Source organism: Aquila chrysaetos, chromosome 6 (assembly GCF_900496995.4).
Source record: "Aquila chrysaetos chrysaetos chromosome 6, bAquChr1.4, whole genome shotgun sequence".
NCBI lineage: Eukaryota > Metazoa > Chordata > Aves > Accipitriformes > Accipitridae > Aquila > Aquila chrysaetos.
The window spans coordinates 40,088,672-40,106,865 of record NC_044009.1 but is presented as its reverse complement, the minus strand read 5'-3'; the positions used below and the strand labels follow the sequence as shown (position 1 = coordinate 40,106,865).

The window sequence follows — 18,194 nt, the reverse complement described above, 5'->3', positions numbered from 1 at the left end:
GTAGAAGCATCATTCCTCCTGCTTCCTCATGGTTTTCTGTTGCCTTTTTACCTTGATACCATGTAATCCCCCACCCCACTGTATCCCAGTCTGCCCCCTGTTCTCCAGCAATCTCCCCTGTGATATCCCTGGTGGGAGATGAGGATCTTTCTTTTCCTCCCCATAGACACAAGCTTTGTATTTCAGCTGGGCAGGACACAGCACTTGTTCTCCCTTAGGGTGGTGGGCCCAGCATGGGCACTTGCCATATCCCAGCAGTATTTCTGCCTCTAGAACACAGCTGGTTGCTGAGCCCAGTTTGAGCACTGCAGTCCCCAGTAAACACGAGAAACTGGTGAGGAAGGAGGTCCCAGTCACAGTGGGACTTGTTGGACTGATCTGTCAGAGACACGGCCTGGTGGAAACCCTGCACTCACATGGGCTGGTGCCAGCTTTTTTTCTGATCACTGTACACCTCATCATTCAAGCATTGCACTCATAATTACACCTAAATGTGAAACACAAACTTTCTGTTATTGTCTGGTTTTCATAGAAAACCAATAAATCATTCATTTCTACTGGAGAGAAAACTCCAAGCCTGACACCCAAGACACAGGCTGGGATCCAGCCTTTCAACATGGATTCAAATCTAAGCTTTTGAGTAGAATAAGTATGCAGATCCATCCAGTCCCCAGTACGGCCAGTATGGTTGCAAACTGGGACATCAGTTGGCACACCCAGCACCCTAAGGTGGGAGGACCACCTACAATTACAAGGTACAGCTGGATGCAGGCGCTTGCACAAATCCCATTCACGGCAGTGTTCAAAAAAAAAAAAAAACAAAAAAAAGGAAAATATATGATGAATTTTCAGCAGAGGTCTAGAATGTAAATGTACCTACAGCTAGCACACGTAGGTATGATCCCTCATACCAGCTGCTCGGGTCTTCCTAGACCTCACCATCTATCCTTTATTCTACCATAACTCCCCAACAGTTTCTCGCTTATCAGAGATGTGATCTGAAGTCCTACCACGGGACCAGCTCGAACACTCTTTTCTGCAGAAACCCAAGCAGCAGGCTTTCCCAAGCCGTGGGGTTTTTTGGTGCAGAGAACTTTAATAGAGATGTCGAGCGAAAGCGCTGGCTGCCTCTTGCCCCTACTGAAATCAGGAGCAGACCTCCTGCGGAAGGCCGCCCCAGGGAGCGGCTCTAATGTGAAGCAGCCCTTACCACCCGTGGCAGCCGCAGCGCCGGGCTGCCGTTGCCACCTCTTCTGCTGCCACGTTCATCCTGGCACCACAGGTCAGGAGGAGGAGCGGCATCCCATGGCCACGCTGCCCGAGTGACACCCAGGTATGCGATGGGTGGCCGGGCTCTGACCTCCCATCTGTACGTAATTTGGCCGTCGGTGGGAAAGCTCTGCATCGCTGTGGGTTGGGAGGACGGGCAAGGCGGGGGGGGGGGGGGTTCAAAGAACATTTGAGAGGCAAATCCCCGGGGAGCTGCTCTCGCCATGGGAGGGACCCAAGAGATCTGGATTAATTTGCTTGTTTGCTTTCAGTTTACTTCTTGCGACCTCACAGTAAACCGCTTAACCTTGTAGGCAATAAAGCGAGATGCCAGCATTTTCAGCTTATACTATTCACACTATGCTCTAATCTAGTTTGCATGTCCGGTCCTGTCATTAGCTGGAGGAAACACTAATCCAAGACAGTAGAAAAGAAGGAGTGAAAAATTGTTTCTGGAAACACAATGATTCTAATGGCAAACGTTCGTTATCTAGACCCACAGCCGAGTTAAACTGAAACATATTATAGTCCATGAAAAAAAAAAGTTTTAACCATATGTTTAGTCATTTGTGAGCTCTTGATCCTAACACACAACATAAGCTGCAGTATCAGTGTCAGAAGTGCCTGATTTAAAGCACGAGAGGCAGACTTACATGAAGTCAAGTTAAAATCACTTCTGCAAGTTCGCAGACAGAGACCTTCGTGTGGAGTGACAGGTACGGGGGAACATATCCCAGGGTCTGTGCAGGAGGGGAGGAAGAGGGAAGTTCATTTCATTAAAAGTTTTTCTGTGAGATTGGCTAGGGAGAAGATGATATAGCTGGGGGGAGGACTGAGACAGCTAAAGAATAACACATGGTATGCTTTCAAAACATACAGCAACATGTGACATTCGTCTGCAAGTCTGGCGCTGAGGAGCCTGTGGTCTGGCAGCAGTAAGAATTTCTGCTTTTTATTTCTTAAATCATCGCAGGCATTTGAACTAAGCCCCCCACCTAATAGTCTGAAGGGAAGAACATAAAATCAGATTTTACGTACCGTACTCTCAGTCAGCCATTTTCTCAGCGGATTTTTATCCTCCAACTCAATTCCCACATCATTAAAGTGATGCTGTCTCTTTAAAACACAACGCGGTACCGTGCCAAAGCCTGCAATAAGAATCACTGGCACCAAAACAGTCAAAGCACAGAGCTTAATTCTCTACTTAATAAGACAATTAAAGAAGAGTATTTGGATACAGCAGTCTGCAAGTACCAACACAGAGCACTGATGTCTCCAAAGGCATGTTGATCTGAAGGCTTTATCAGAAAGCATCTGTCGCAACCAGATGCCATCAACACCTGAGAAAAGTGGGAAATAAAGTGGATTAACATGGCTGTGATACACACAAAGGTTTGCACTGCCCAGGTCCCTATTTATGAGCATTTTAGAGGGTGCACAACACAGTGCCCTGATGCAAAATGCACGTACACTAAAATAAACTAAAATATATGTACACAGCTGCCTTTGTTAAAAAAGAAGAAGAAGAAAAAAAAAACGACCTTGTGGAATTAACCCAAATTACAATGGAATTAAAAGTGCTGTGTATTTGGTATCTTCACTGCCATAATCATAAGAAGGCTTATAGGAAGGCTGTTTTAAACACTGTGCTTTGACAGATGCCTTAATATACATGGATGAATTGAGGTACGCAGACGAACGCAGGCACCAAGGTTTGCTCATATGGAGTCTCTTGACCATATCTGCCTCTAACTTTCCAATCAAATTATTCTCAGATGTCGTCTCCTAGCAAGCCTCATCCTGCAGAGCTGAACCAAAGTTAGAGAAAAAGATAACGGCAGCAGTATAAGAACTAATTAGTCATTTGATTAGCTGGCGAGAAGACAGGGTGCTGCAGTTTTGTGACCTAAAAATGCCACCGATAACCTTAAAACTCCATCTCAAGGGTGTCCAGAAATCTGTAACCTCCAGGGAGAGAGGGAGAAATGGGTGATGCCTGAACTCCATTAGCTCACATGAGATGTTGAAATAGCATAGACATTAAGTCAAGGAGAGGTGTGACATTTGAAGCAATCAGCCAGCAAAAGAGCACCTGCAGCACTGCACTTTGTTTGAACTGCTGCACCAACGGCTCCCCATCCAGCCTACACGGCAGCTTCGTGGGGATGCGTGATTTACTACACCCAGAAGGCATGCTGTTTGGCGCGCAAGAAGCACAGACTTCATCCTAGCAACTAACAACACGTAGCAAGAGGGCAAAAAAACCCAACAAAAACCCAACTGCTTCCTCTTCCTTACAGGAGGGCTAACACCCAGCCAGCCCCAGGGTGGCAGCCCCTCAGCCACGTCATGCCAGGAGAAGAGAGTGGCCGAGGAAAGGAGGGAAAAGCCACTTTGAAGAGGCCATCCCGAGTGGTTGCCGCCTTCACCTCCATCGGAGGGTCCTACGCTGCACTGAGAAGATCTGCTCCTGGTAAACCCCATGAACATGCTGCTTATTCCACATGTAGCAACAGGAGGAGGGACTGGGGTGAAGCCAGGAGGTCCCTTTAGGCTCCAAAGTTGCGTCTTCAACAGTAAAGGAGGAAGACACCAAAATGGCCAGGGCTAGGGGTCCCAAGTTATTTTGTGCCCCCTTCCTTCAGCCTGACGGCTGGAGCACATCATCATCTGACTGCACCCAAGACAGACGGGTGCCAAAAATTGCCAGCCTGATCCGAGACAGTGCCTCTCCGGCAAACCCTCGGCAGGTGTGGAGGTACCCAAGGTGACCTGAAATGGGCCAGCCCAGAACGGACAGCAGAAAGTGACTCCGGCTCACTGTCAGTGAGTTTCCCCCGCCCCAGGAAAGCCCTGCCCATCTCCCACCTTCAGCGGCTTGGATGGCGTCTGGCTCTCGGGTATCTCTACCCTGAGAAGAGATTAAAGGAAACGAATGCCTTGGCAAAGATCCCCCTGCCATCTGCACCGCTGGAAATGCCCTCTGGAAAGCAAAGGAGGAGGATCCCTCACCTTGCACGCTCCTGGGAGAATGGTGCAACCTCCAGCGGCTGCCGGTGCTGCCCCGTTTCAACCCCGTCCCCTCAACGCAGATCCAGACCTGCCTTTCACCGCCCACCTCCCGCCATGGGCTTTGTCCCAGAGGGATGAACTCACCTCCAGCACCAGTGAGTTTCTCAGAAAAAGTCCAACGCATAGTTTAAATTTTAGCAAGCCCTGCCAGAGATCTTGGAGTAAAATGCAGAAGTAGGAATATTTTTTTGAATAGAAAATAGAGATAAAGAGTGCTGCAGCAGCGTCGGTTGTTAGGTGCAGGCTTTGCCGAGACAATGCAACCCCAACATGCACAATGTTTTCCCCTTCATTCCCTTTTCTTTAGAAAAATTGGGGGAAAGACCTCAACAACACTCACAATAAATCAAAGGCAAAAAATTAGCCATGGACATGGTTTGGTAAAACATGTACTATGCTCAGGTCTGTATTCCCTTACAGTTCTGAGAAGGGAAGATCAAAAAAGTTAGGAACACAGTTACTGCAGTTTACAAAGGAATTTGAGACTTCCATATCTGACTTATTGTGAATTGGAACAAAACCCCAAAACGCTGAAATCCTCCACAAAAGGAATTTTAAAACAATCACTTGGAGCCTACTGGAAAATCAATTTTATTGCTACTGTATTTCCTACAATGGAATTATATTTTTAAATTCTAAATAGACACTTATTTCAACACAAAACCTGTAAAAAAAAATGAATTTTTAACACTCAGAAAAATCTCTCATCTCTTTTTTTCTGCCACTTCTTGACAAAACTGACCTGATTTTGCAAGAGATTTTAGCGTTGATGACGCCAGATATTGGAATATGACTCCATCAACGAGCCCTAGTCAGGAAATACCAAACCTGTGGTTGCCAAAGCAACATAATTAACTTGATCACGGAACATACACTGTGCACCACTTCCCAAATGGCCCTTTAACACCCAGCTAAATCCTTGGCTTGAATAGCATATCAGGATGAATTTCTTCTCTGAGTTCTTCAAGAACACGCAAAGCAAAAGGAGAAGTTGTCAAAATTACTAAAAGCCAAGTACGACTCTGCTCCCTGGCCAACAGTCCCCTGGGCTTGAAGAGGTCAAGGAGCAATTCTTGAGCCTACTCCCATGACTAATGGCTGTAGCAATCATGGAAACACATGGTCCTGTTACATGGAGCAAACACATTTTGTAAAGCTTCACTTTTAATTCATCTATGTTACCAAATTTAAGAGGTTTGGTTCTTTTGTGGCATAATCACTAAAATTCGTACTACCTGGGCAGGGAGGCCCCGACGTTGATGCTAAACCTTGACCCTGGGGCTACAAACTTCAAAACCTGAATATGCTGTCACTAACTCAATGTGTACAATGTATCAAAAATAAGCTTCTGTCTGTTCATTTGGAAAAAAAAAAAAAGAAAAAGTAAGAAAAGGAAAAAAATTGAGTGATGGGCTTTCAGCCTGTCATCAGACCACAGTGACCTCAATTTTTTGAGAAATAAAGTCAAAATCTATTCTTATCTTCAGAGATTCAAGATGTATTTATGTGTCAAACTTTCTCCCCCTTGTCCTTAGCCTTTGGGAAGCACACTAAAAATGATATCAAAGCCTGAAAACCCTGCGATCACATTCGCATTCACCTTTGACCCAGGACGCCTATAGCTCTCACCAGTTCCTCTGCTCTTCCTCACCATACGGCGAAGACGGCAGGTCTGGGAGCAGCCCGCAGCGAGCTGTTCAGGATGAAATAAAGGCCACTTTGCATAGCAAAACCACGTTGCTCTGCTCAATTTTTAAAGGCCAAAAAACTTTACTTTGGCAGTTTTCTGCTTCTTTATATTCTTGAAGGATGTTTTACCAGCATCTTCCTCTCCTTACACACAAATATTTGATTATTCTCTTTGAAATGTCTCTGTAACATCTACAGGAATAAGATGCCGAATGCAAACACTGATTGATTCTTTCTTAGCCATCAAATGTGCTTACACAGCAACTACACACAGCAAATGCACACAAATCTCACATTTCACATTTAAAAATATGAACATGTTGTGGCTTTTTTTTTTTCTTACTCAAACATAATGAATGAGCTTAAATATTAGAACTTGAAATTATTAAGTAAATCATGGCACCTGTAAAGCTTCTATTTGCATAACATTAATTCATGATGGCATGTAAAACAAATTCATCACTCTCACTATATTGTAGTCTGATTTATGTTGGAATTGGAAAAAATAAAAATCACGAGCACAAAATTATGTTGACAAGATGTACGTGCTCTTCGAAGCCCAAGGTTTTTTTTCTGAAGCATCAAAACAACTAAATTATGGGAAAGAGGGCTGGGAGAAAGCATCTTTAAAATGAATAACACACTAGCATCACACATACACACTCTCCAGTTATTAATGTCAAGCATGGTGAAGATACTCTAGAAAATCATTACCATTCATAGCTACTAACAGCCATTAAATTTCAATCAATTCAACTTAACACAAGTGTACTTCAGCAGCCCTTACAGTTCCTTATAGAGGTGGCTCAGAAAGTCCTGTCTGACTTATTGCATTGTCCACTGCACAAAGAGGCATTGCTGAGGATTGCTCTGAAAAGGAGCTATCTTGGTGTTGGAACTGATGCTCTTTTAACACCATTGCAATCAACAGACCTTGCTTTTAAAGAAGGTACGGTAAAAGGGGCTCTAATAAGACTCCACAGGTCAGTATGGAGGGGAGCAATATACTGATTTTAGCCAGGGATTCTGCTTTTCAAGCTGAAAAAAATTTGGTGGGATGTTTCAGGCGGTTTTCAATGAATTTTCATAACAGAATCAAACTGCTTAACACAGTGCTAGACAACTTCCAGGTGATCCACTTGCTCGAAGAGAATATAATCACTAAATATATGGGACATTTAAAGAAAAAAAAGGATTTAACTTCCAGAGGCTGGATATTTAAAGCTCCCAGTGTTGAATATAAGCCACAGCGCTGTGATGTTACAGCATCTCCTACTCATCTGAATTGCATTTGTAACACTGGAAGTTTTTCCGCTGCTACTGCAGGAATTAAGCTGTGCAGCTGACCAGCCCTTGCAGAGCCTGGGGAGGAGCAGGCGGTCCCCCGCCGGGGGTCCCTGGCACCCCACGGCAGGGCTGAGGGACTGTGACCCCAGGGTGCTCATCACCGGGGGGCTGGACCCACGGTGGCTTCTGCTGTGCAGCAGAGCATCCCAGAGAAGACATGTTCCTCTGGAAAGATTTCATTAGTTTCATTTGAATGAATTATCTACAGTAAAACCCCACATTTCACAGGGGATAGAAGACTTTTTCATTACTTTTTTTTTTTTTTTTTTTTTTAAACAGGAGCCCAGATTTTCCCAGCAGGCTTCATTCTGCTGGGCACAAAGTCCTTTCTCTAGATTTAGAGGCAGTTTAAGATTGCAGGTGTGTATTCCTACAGAATGGAGAGTCACTCAGTGCACAGAAAAACAGATGCAGTCACAGATGTGCTATCACTGTAGCTGAAATTACAAGCTCAAGTACGGATGCCCATTTGTGGCTTTTAGCTCATCCCTTAAAAGTATCAGCACTGATAGGACTACTCATTACGAGGTATTTGGGACTATTCTACAGAACTCTATGGTTTTCCTTCCCCTGGGATTTACACCTTAGCATTTAACACAGAGCAGCAGTGAAGTTCTTTGGAATCAAGAAACACCCAAGAAATCTCTCAGGCAGATATATGCTCCATTTTAACTCATTTCCCTACACTTACAAGCTGCACTAAATGAAATAAAATTAATGTTAAAAAGGGCCTTTATTGAAAAATCTTCCAGTGACAGGATCAGAAAGTGCCAGAGTTCAAGTAAATCGTTCCATGGAAAATGTTAGCAAAGCTTAATCATACTGGAAGCCACATTTAATTACAGCTTTTTAAGTCCATCTGGGAAAAAAGAAGAGACTTAAATATGTCACCTGAGATGATCTAGATACTGAAACTATTTGTAAGTTAACAAAAGCATTTGCATCACAAAGCCCTCTGGGGCAGCACCACGGCAAAGCAGATGTGTAATGAGCAAGGATCACAGCACCAAAACAATCAGGATTGTAAATAACCACTACTAATCTGCAATCATTTAAATTTGGGTTTAATTGCTAAGCAGCAAATACATTTCATTCTTGAAGATGTAAATGCTCTGCGGAATACACACTTTAAGGTATTTAGCGGCAGAAGCACCACAGTCAAGAATCTGAATGTCAGGAGGGCAGAGAAGAAGAGACAAGCAGCAGGGCTGGATCTGCCAGGAGATCACAACATTAAACAAACTTTTCCCTGGAAGAGAATTAATAATGCAGCCATCCCCACTGTATGTACTGTAAGTGCTGCAGGAGCGACACAATGACGCACATGGGAGGCAAGAGGGTACTGACTATAGAACAAAATTCAATCTAGTGCTAATGAATAAAAAGTTCCTTTTATTTCTCTGTTGTTTTTGGTTCATTAAATTTTCCACAGATTTGCAGAGAAGAAAACGTGATCAATAAACCTTGACAAAAGTGAACATGTGAAAAAGGCGAGAGAAAGGCACAGGAAGATAAAAGTGATATCCCGATCACAGATTTCAGAGGCAGATGACCAGAGCTTTGGGCTGCTGAATAATCTGAATAGACCATCATTTCTTTACAGCCTTTTACTTTCTTTTCCCTGACTGTTGGAACTCTTCATTCAATACAATAGTAAATGCACTAAAACTTTTTTTCTTATGCTAATGGTTGAAATCAGGCGCTCACAGTTAAAACACACTTCCCACCAACTTGTTTTCTTTAAAAAAAAAAAAAAAATTAACCTATTCAAGTTAAACTAAAATGTCAAAGACAGCTTAAGGCTTACTCTCACCATTCCTCAAAATTAATGGTTTTCTCCCCAGCAGATACAAAAAGAAAAGACTTGAATAAGGATAAAGCTGCTAAACTCTTTTCATATGAAAAAGAACACTTAGAAAGTAAAAAGAAATACATCCAGTACAAAGATCCCGGTACCTACAGCTCTAATTTGTATTGTTTCCTCTTGGAATATTTATAATTGCAGAAAGGTGACAGCCAATCGCAAATAATTGTGAGATGATGAGAAAAGACTCACCGGTGACTAATGTATTTGGGCAGCCATGCCCAGGACAGTACCAGAAACACTTCCATTCATTACAATGGGGGCCCAGAGGAGCCTATTTTCAAATGTTTTCTAATTTGGGTGTCCACTTCCAGGCACCAAGGCCTCTTTTTCAGTGGCACTGAATATTCACAAATCCCAAACAATTTTTACGGCTCTGAACTTTCGAATCACAGGACAACAACTTTCCTGTTCCCTTCATGCAGCACATTTCAGCTTTTGTGTATTCAGTTTGGTTTTGTTTACAAGAAGTTAAAGGGTTACAGGAGATGAGCATGAATGAAGAAAAGTTCTGTGGCCTCTCCTGGACTATACACATCTAACATGTATTCACTCCCAACTGGAACTGGCCTGCAGAAAATTAGACCCGATTACCCAGTATTTCCATTCCAGTCCCTTATTCACAAGGGAAACCTGCAATTTTGCCTCTTCAACTATCAAGATTATGGTGTGAGATCCGGTTCTTATTACTTGCACACCAAATACCAGTAAAAGTCTAGAAGATGCACATACATGGGACCTGCTGTATACCTGGGTCAAGAACCGTACGTATTACATGCATACACACATGTGTGTACATATAGGTGGAGATGCACAGGCACACATGTATTATTTATCTTCGAACACTATGCCTTCTTGCCGTCATTCATACTAGGAGTCATTCTTTGCTATTATTTTATTTAGTGTTGATTTAATTCATTCCCAAAAACCTCCTGTTGTTTTGGTTTTCTTTAAAAGGGCCCTGGGAACAGAGCTGAAGCAAACCCTAAATACCACTTAATGCTTTGTGGCAAGTTGTCCAAATGCGCAACTGTTTAAAATATTTACCCAGGTATATAAGGGGGTTGTGCAGCTCTCAAACAATGCTCTGGAATCTTTCCCATCAGTAAAAAAAGCAGACAAAAAGCAGAGACTGCTTAACCTCAATGCCTCAACAGCAAGTGAGAAGTGCAAATATCGCATTTCTATAAAGCCCTGGCAGCTTCATAGAAATGGAGTGGCAACTAATTAGTTTGATGCTATAGTCACATCTAATGTTCCTAAGTAGCTTCTTTGAAAAAACTCGCTGCCTTGAAATCCTTGGCCAGATTATTAAGTGGAGGCTTTGTGATGGAGCAATAGATAGGTGTTTGCTGCACAAATACATACAGATTTTGGTCGCTGCTTACTGAATCCACTGCCTTCGCTAATCTGCACTGGAAACTTCACTATGAACAGAGCACTTCTCAGAGTACAAAAGCATGAAGTATCTGTGTACCTTTCAGACTACAGGGCAAACAACTGGCTTACAGTAGGCCACCAAAACCAGGGGGAGGCAGTTAACCAAGTGTCCTCTGTACTTACCAGCAGAAAATGAGGATAATGCTATTGATACTAGGTCAGATGCTCTCCTGTATCCTTAGACAAAAAAGATGGGGCCAGAGGACTGGAAAACTCATTAGAAAAAGTCAAGCTGTCTAAATAGAAATAAAATATCAGGGTCATGAAAAACGTATTTTCAAGTTATACAGTGATGTAGTGATCACATAACCCTTCCCCTATACAGCTGATCACATAGCCTCAGAGCCTGTACAGCTTCTATACAAATATGCCACTGAAAGGGAAGCTGAGATCATTAGAATCACAGAAGCCATAGTAAAAAATGGTTCTTTGCCATAAAAGTTTCAACTGGTTTTCAAAACAATGTCAAAAATTCTGGTCATTATATATATGCCGCAAAAAGGCTGCCTCTCCCAAATGTGACTTCAGTGTTCAGTGTGACATTAGGGAATGCTGGCTGCTGCGTATTGGATATCTGAGGTCAAGTTCTGTTTTCTTTTATACAAGTATAAACTGGAGTAGCTTCAATGAAATTACACTAGATTTATACTGGCATATGCATCTAGTTCAAATTCTTCTACGGCTCTAATTTTTCTCTAAATGAATGACCTAACACAAACAGTATTTGTCCATCTGTATACATCCCCCTTTGACACACTGAAAAAAAGACATTGAAAGGAAGTTGGAAACAGTCCTCAAGATCTGTTTTTCTTTGAAGAACAGCAGTTGCATTTCTGGGCACTTCAAAGTCACATACTTTAAGCAATAACAACATTCAAGATCAAGTGAATCTTACCTCACCTTGCTTTAAAGATTAGCTCTTTCACAAATATACACCAGAGGCTTGGATATACGCATACCCGTAGATTAACAGTTCATCTTCAGTGGATCAGGCACTTTTCAGTGCTACAGATAGGTCATGTTTTCAATCAAATGACAAATTTCCAAGAGTTGTTTACAGTGGAAAAGCCATAATGAATTTCATTCACTTCCTAAAAGTTGTCAGTTTCGCAATAACGTTCAATATGACATTTTTATTGCAATTCAAAGTTTGACAGGTGTCAACATTTCCTGAAGTTCCAGCCAAAATACAAATTACCATATCTGCCCATCAGAAAAGTTGAACCAAACCAATCCGCCAACTGTAGTTGCTGTATGCAGCAATTGCCGTGCATTTCAAACATCCCAGGAGCATAAACAATTATTTAGCAGGATCCTCTGTTCCAGGTGAATGTAGTTTCTTTTCTAGTGAAGTTAAGTGAATTAGGTTTAGAACTAAAAAAACCCAAACCTTTTCTTTTTTAAAGCAAGGTAGCTAGAACAAACAGATCAAATCAGCAAGTCTTAGAACAAATCAGTCTATTGCGTTCCTGTATATTTTGAATTTCATGGCTTATTTACCTTACTTTTTTGGCACCAACTCCACAGTGCGTGCCAATACATTATTTGTTTAAATGCTGTTTTACGCAGCATGCTAGTCGAACGTTTACTTTCAAATTCTTGTACGTCCCAAGAGCCTCAGATGCAAAAAAAGATAAAATAAAATTAAAAAGTGAAGGGGACTGGCAGGACAAAGTTTTACAACTAGTGCCTTTATCTGTGGCTGTAAAAATATAAACACGATACTCCTATGAAATGCTAATTTCTATACGCACAAAGGTGGGCATACAGGTTTCCGGTACCTGGAGCTGTAGGAAATACGAGGGCACCTATAGGAAGGCACCGAGTTTCGCCGGCTCAGCCCGCGGTGACCCCCACGCCTGGACATTTGCTCACCCGCACACCCGTACCGGGCGGCGAAGCCGGGCCCCAGCCCCGCGGAGGGGACACGGCTTTGCGCGCACCGCGCACCGTCACCGCACCCGCGGCAGAGGCGCAGCCCCGTCCCGGGAAGTTCTGAAGCCCAGGCTGCAGGTTAGCAGAATCAAAAAATATATATATCAATATGCTTACATATATAAAACCCCTTAACCATCGGAAAAGCCGGCAGCAGGGCCAGCGGCAGGACCACTGATAAACCATCTTAAGCCCCTGCGCTGGAAAAGTCAGGTTTCCCAGGAAATGATGGCAATCACTTGAGGCAGAAAAGGCGTCTAGATGAGCCCATCTCCCTCCCCTCCTCCCCGATTGTTTTAAAGCCACCGAGTCCGGGGGAAAAACTCTCAACTCTCTAAGTCCTTAATAGGATTGGAGTCCGGGTCTCTCCAAGCCGCTCCTCATCACACAGGGATCAAGTTGCAGCAGGGAATTTTTTAAATTCCTCAGCAAATATACTTGTCGAAAGATTGCCCCTCCCGGGGGTGACAAGAAGGGGGGGGGGGGCAACTTTATTTTTTTTAAAAAAAAAGGCGAACTCACTGCTGGCTTTGGGGAGCCCGGCTATCCTCCGGGACCCGGGGCAAGACGGTCCCGGTAGCGGCTCGGGGCTGGGACTGTCACCGCAGCCCCCGGGAAAAACAATGGCCGTGGAGGCACGGCCCAAAGCCCGGTCCCGGCGGGCTCGGGGGGGCCGAGGGGGGGGGCACGCACACGCACACACACACACAGACACGAACACCCGCGCCGCATCCGCCCTGCTCACCTGCGGGGGAGGTGGGGGGGCACACGGGACGGGACCCCCCCCCCCTCGGGCACTCGGTGCGAGGAGAGCCCCTGGCAAAATTTCTACCCTCCCTCACCCCACCCCGGCGCAGGGCACCTCCGACAAAAGCGGGAGAAGAGGGGAAAAAAATGAAATAAAAAATAAAAATAACAAGCACAATGAAAAGACACAATAAGCATCAACTTTACCCCAAAAGCGGAGCAGCAAGTTTTCAGCAGGCGAGCGGTTGCTGCGGAGCAGAGCTGCTCCTCCGGACCCCCATCATAAACTTGGGGGAGGGGGGCGTGGGAGGGACTTTCCCTCCGTCCTTCCCTTTTGTGCCTCTCCCCCCCCCCCGCTCAGCTCCTCGCCAAAAGCTGCCGCGAATCCCGGCGGCGGCGCGGTGTTCTCCCCGGCTGCTGCCGCGGAGCGGTTCCGCGGAGGCGGGCGGGGATGGAGGGAGGGATGGAAGGAGGGAGGGAGGGAGGGAGGGAGAGAGGGAGGGAAGGAGGGATGGGGGGGCCAGGGGCAGTTTGGAGAGGTGCGGGGCGCCGCGGCTGCAGGGCGGCTCCTGCTGCCCATCAGCCCGGGCCGGCAGCGGGACACGGCGCGCACACATAGACACACTTTTTTTTTTTATATATATATATATATATATATATACACACATACATACACACAGGTTGAAGTTGAGCAGCCTGCAGGGAAGACGCTGGAGCGCTTTCAAGCCCTGACACAAGACGAAAACTGACTGTAGGGTCTGTTTTCTCCTCCCGCCCCCCGCCCCCCCTTTTAAAAAAAAAAAAGGGGGGGGGGGGGAATCAAAACCTTCGCACCCTTTCGGCGCGGGAGCAGCGGACCGCTCCGGATCCTCTCCCTCCTCCCCCATCCCCTTTCATCCCGGATCACTCCCTCGCCTCGGCCAACCGCACCATTTTGGGTGCGGGGCTTTCTCGCAGCCGGGGTGGGCTCCGCTCCCCCAGCCCGGCCCCGCCGTGCCGCTCCGGAGCGGGCCGGGAGCGGGGCCGCCGGCAGCCTTCCCCCCGCCTCCAGCCCTCAGCTGGAGGGCATCTGCAACAAAACCACAAAAATCCCCCTTCTTCGGGAAAAGTAGCCCCCTCCTCCCCCAAACAACAAAAGTTTGGCCTTGTGCAGATTCACTCGCGCAGAGAGGCGGGGATGGAGCTGGGGGGTTGGTTTTCCTCCAACTTTGGTGGTTTGTTTTTTGGTTTTGGGTTTTTTTTTTTCTTTTTTTTTTTTTCCCCGGTAGTTTGCGCTACTTTTCAAACCCCCGCCCCGCCGGGGTTGGAGACAGCAAAGTTCCGCGGAGCATCTCCGCAGCCGCGGCCAGCCCGGCCCGGGCTGTGGCCGTAAGCCGGCGGGGAGCCAGCGCCGGCACTCGGGCGGCTTTAGCCTTCGGGAACATCTTCGGTGGGAGAAGCCTTCATTAAAGATTGTTCCCTAAACGCGGTAACCAACCTCACCGGAGCATGATAATCTATTTTAATCCTCGTGTTTGGGGATCGAGGCTGCGAGGAGAGGAAAAAGAATGTGCAAAAAGTGCCCCGCTCCCACCCCAAATATCTTCGCTTTTGCACTGGTCTGGTGCATTAACAGTAATACCAATGAGAAATGCAGCAGTTTTAACTTGGACTTCGGCCAGACTGGGCTTGTTACTTGATTTGTTTTGATTTCTTTGGCTATGGAATTTATCAAAAGTTTAAAACACAACCAGATGCTGCCGGGGAGGGTCACCGCGCTGTACCCAAGAGCAAGCTGAAACTCGCCGTATCATCAGGGTATCTGACTCCGGCAGGATTATGGCCAGTACCATGGCAACCGCATGCCACATCAGCCCCCAGCTTCACTTTCAGTCCCTTGGGCAGTGTTAACATTTGCCAGTGGATTTGCCCGACACACAGTCCAGGTCCGGGCAAGTGGAAAATGACCTTTATGCCACTCAGAAACCTTCCTCTTCTAGCCTGCTCAAAGCAACCTGGCTGGACCCCAGGCTCGATACTACAATTTTAATCCTAAAAATCTTCTACCAATTTTGGTGCCTGCTGTCTGAAAGTTTGCACGCCTCCTTTTTGGGGGGGGGGGGGGGGGGTGGCATTAGAGGGCTGATATTTGAGACTGACAACTGGCTCCCCATGCACCCCCAAATCCCATTTATTCCATTCAGATGGCTTGGGGACGACTGCAGGGCAACAGGTTATTCTGCCAACCACCAACCAACATTGCAACTTTTTTGAGGGGGTCAAAGGCTGGCACTAGCATGCACCCACTATTTCATCCAAAGAAATTCCCTCCTCCCCCCCGCTGCTATGCATGCAGTCCGTGCTGGCACAGCAGCGCAACCTTACCCCGTGCAGGTGGATAATTTTGTGCTGAGAGGAGTTTCATTGCACCTACTGCTGAAGAGCACCACACAATGGAGAGGGGGGCTTTGGTTACCAAAAGTAGGAAGTCTTTGATCTCCAGAAAACAAAGCTCACTTTTATTCCCAGGTTACTTTACTGGGGAAAGATGACCTGGCAGCTTGGGAGGTGGGTTAGAATAAGGGGGTTTTGGATGGACCAAAAAGGGAAGCTGGCAAAAAATTAACGTTAGATATGTTCTAAATTCTTGCTGCATAGTTACAAACACATGTACATCCAGACTGTTGGCCAAGAACATTTTTAAAATCAAAAGAAGGAGGAATTAAAGGATTAGTTCAGAACAGTTATGTAGTTAAGAAGGACAGTTTTCCTTTCTAGAATTCATACGTGTCAATCCTTTAGAAGATGGCGATTTTTAAGCCTGAACGGAAACTCCTCCTTTTTGTCAGAAGGATGATGGCTGGCAACGGCTGGAGTTTTTTGAGAACTTTGAGTCGGCTTTTACATTATCTGACTGCTGTAGCTCATCCATCCTTCCCTCTCCTGCTCTGCTCATTGAACTGCCCTCTCTTAATCTTCCATAGGTATCCGAGATTAAATAGATGACAGAATGACTGACATTTGGTATACATAAAAGAACCAAAATATGAACAAGAGGTCAAAGTGCAGCTCTTCCCTCTGGTCTTCCCTCCTGCACTTGTACAACTTGATGGGGATGAAACCAAGTAGGGACATAAAGATATATGACAACGTACGCTTACTACACCTTGCTGTAGCATGAGTGTGTGGATATAGAGGATACATTAAAAAATGTTCTGGACTAAGGGAAGAGGGGGTTTTAATCACAGTTTTTAAAAAAGCTCTCACTATGATAAAAGATTGACATACCACCAGGTCCAGGATTGCTAACCTGGGATCTGTCCCACTTCTGTTAGGTCAATGGAATGAATCTGATTAACCACAGAGGAAGTTAGACTAGCCTCAAAAGGCACAAATGTGGCTTTTAAAATGTTTGATATTGTTCTGAAAGAGGACTGTAATTTTTTATTAAAGAAGATATTTAAAAAAATTGTTGAAAACACAACGGGGGATGCTCCATTCTGCTCTGTTCACATCTATAGGATTTATTTCTACAAATGTTCATAGATCCTCATGATAAATTAAAAGGCCCATTTGAGCATTCCAAAGGATACTCACGGGTAGAAGCTACCAGAAAAAAATACATATTTAAATATGCTTCTCTTTTAGAATTGAGAAAATAATTACATGTGGGATGATGACTAGGAGATAGAGGCCTCAAATCACATTTCATGCAACTCATATCTTTATGATATCTGGTTAAGTCCAGGTGGGAACTAGTACACAATCAGTTCTGCCCTGATTTAAACAGCTGTACCAGCTCTGGGGTCAATGATGTTGCACCAAGTCTGAAGGCACCTCGTATCTACAGAATATAATTAATAACAATGATATTTAATAAATTAACAATGTCATGTGCAATGCTGGCTTAGAATTTGCTAGGAGAATGGGGAAGATTTTTTGGCACAAGACATTCCATTCTTTTTTTAAAGTAGCCCTGTTACCTGGGGGAAATCTCAACTGTGGGTAGACGATGAGACAATACTCATCAGGATGATATGCAGCTCTGATTCCTATCTGCCTCCATGTATGTGTTGTCTCTTGTTTAAAGCTTCAGTGGTAAGTTCCTTGAGGCAGGTGCCATCTTCCTGCATTCTACATTTTGATTAAGCCTCATTTTATTTTTCCTCTCTCCAAAGTATATCCTAAGTGTAACTTCAATGCTAATTTCCTGATAGCTGCTTCTTTTTTCTTTTTTCTTTTCTTTTCTTTTCGTTTTCTTTTTTTTTTCTTTTTCATTCCTGCCAGGTTTAATCTATATTGGATTATGGATATTGAGCTAATGCCATAAACTTTTCTAAGGTTTTTCAGTGATTACAAAAGGATACTTCAATGCTACATCAGCAAAGGAGGTGGTACTTTCATTTACTGCAAAACTGGCCTGGAAGCCTGCCTTTCATTTCAGAGAGCATACAAGATCTTATTCAACTTTAAACACAAATTGAAATGTCCTGCTAAAACAGGACCTTATTCATGTGACTACGTACACTGAAATGACTGCTCGTTAAATGATAAGCAAACTGTTTGAACATGCATTCACCATGAACTAGGAATATACATGCCATCCGTTACCTGTCTTAGCCGAAGGACAGAAGCTTCTTCAAAATGCACAGAGCCCATGATGTCTGCACAGTTTTCAAGAAGTGTTACGCTTGCGGCCACTCTTGCCAGACCTGGCCCGTTCTCAAATGGTGAGATGTCCCTTCTCCCATTCAGATCTGAAACAGAAAGCACATTTTCTCTACAAGTAGGAACTCCAAGCTCTAGCACCCAAACTACAGAAAGTTTAACATGAAAAGCTCAAGTCTGGGTC

At 44.7% G+C, this 18,194-nt stretch overlaps 1 protein-coding gene across 4 annotated transcripts in view; it reads right to left on the bottom strand.

Annotated features, from left to right (window-relative positions):
- GLI2 (GLI family zinc finger 2) overlaps positions 1-17,972 on the bottom strand; it is a 204,585-nt gene extending 186,613 nt beyond the window's left edge. For 2 of the 4 annotated variants that reach the window (XM_030018853.1, XM_030018859.1), the window contains exon 1: positions 13,571-13,792. The gene's annotated coding sequence lies outside the window, so the exon portion shown is untranslated. Of the gene's footprint in view, positions 1-13,570; positions 13,793-17,953 lie in introns of those variants that run through there. The other 2 variants (XM_030018854.1, XM_030018857.1) reach the window with 2 other exon arrangements.
- Positions 17,973-18,194: the final 222 nt, after the last annotated feature.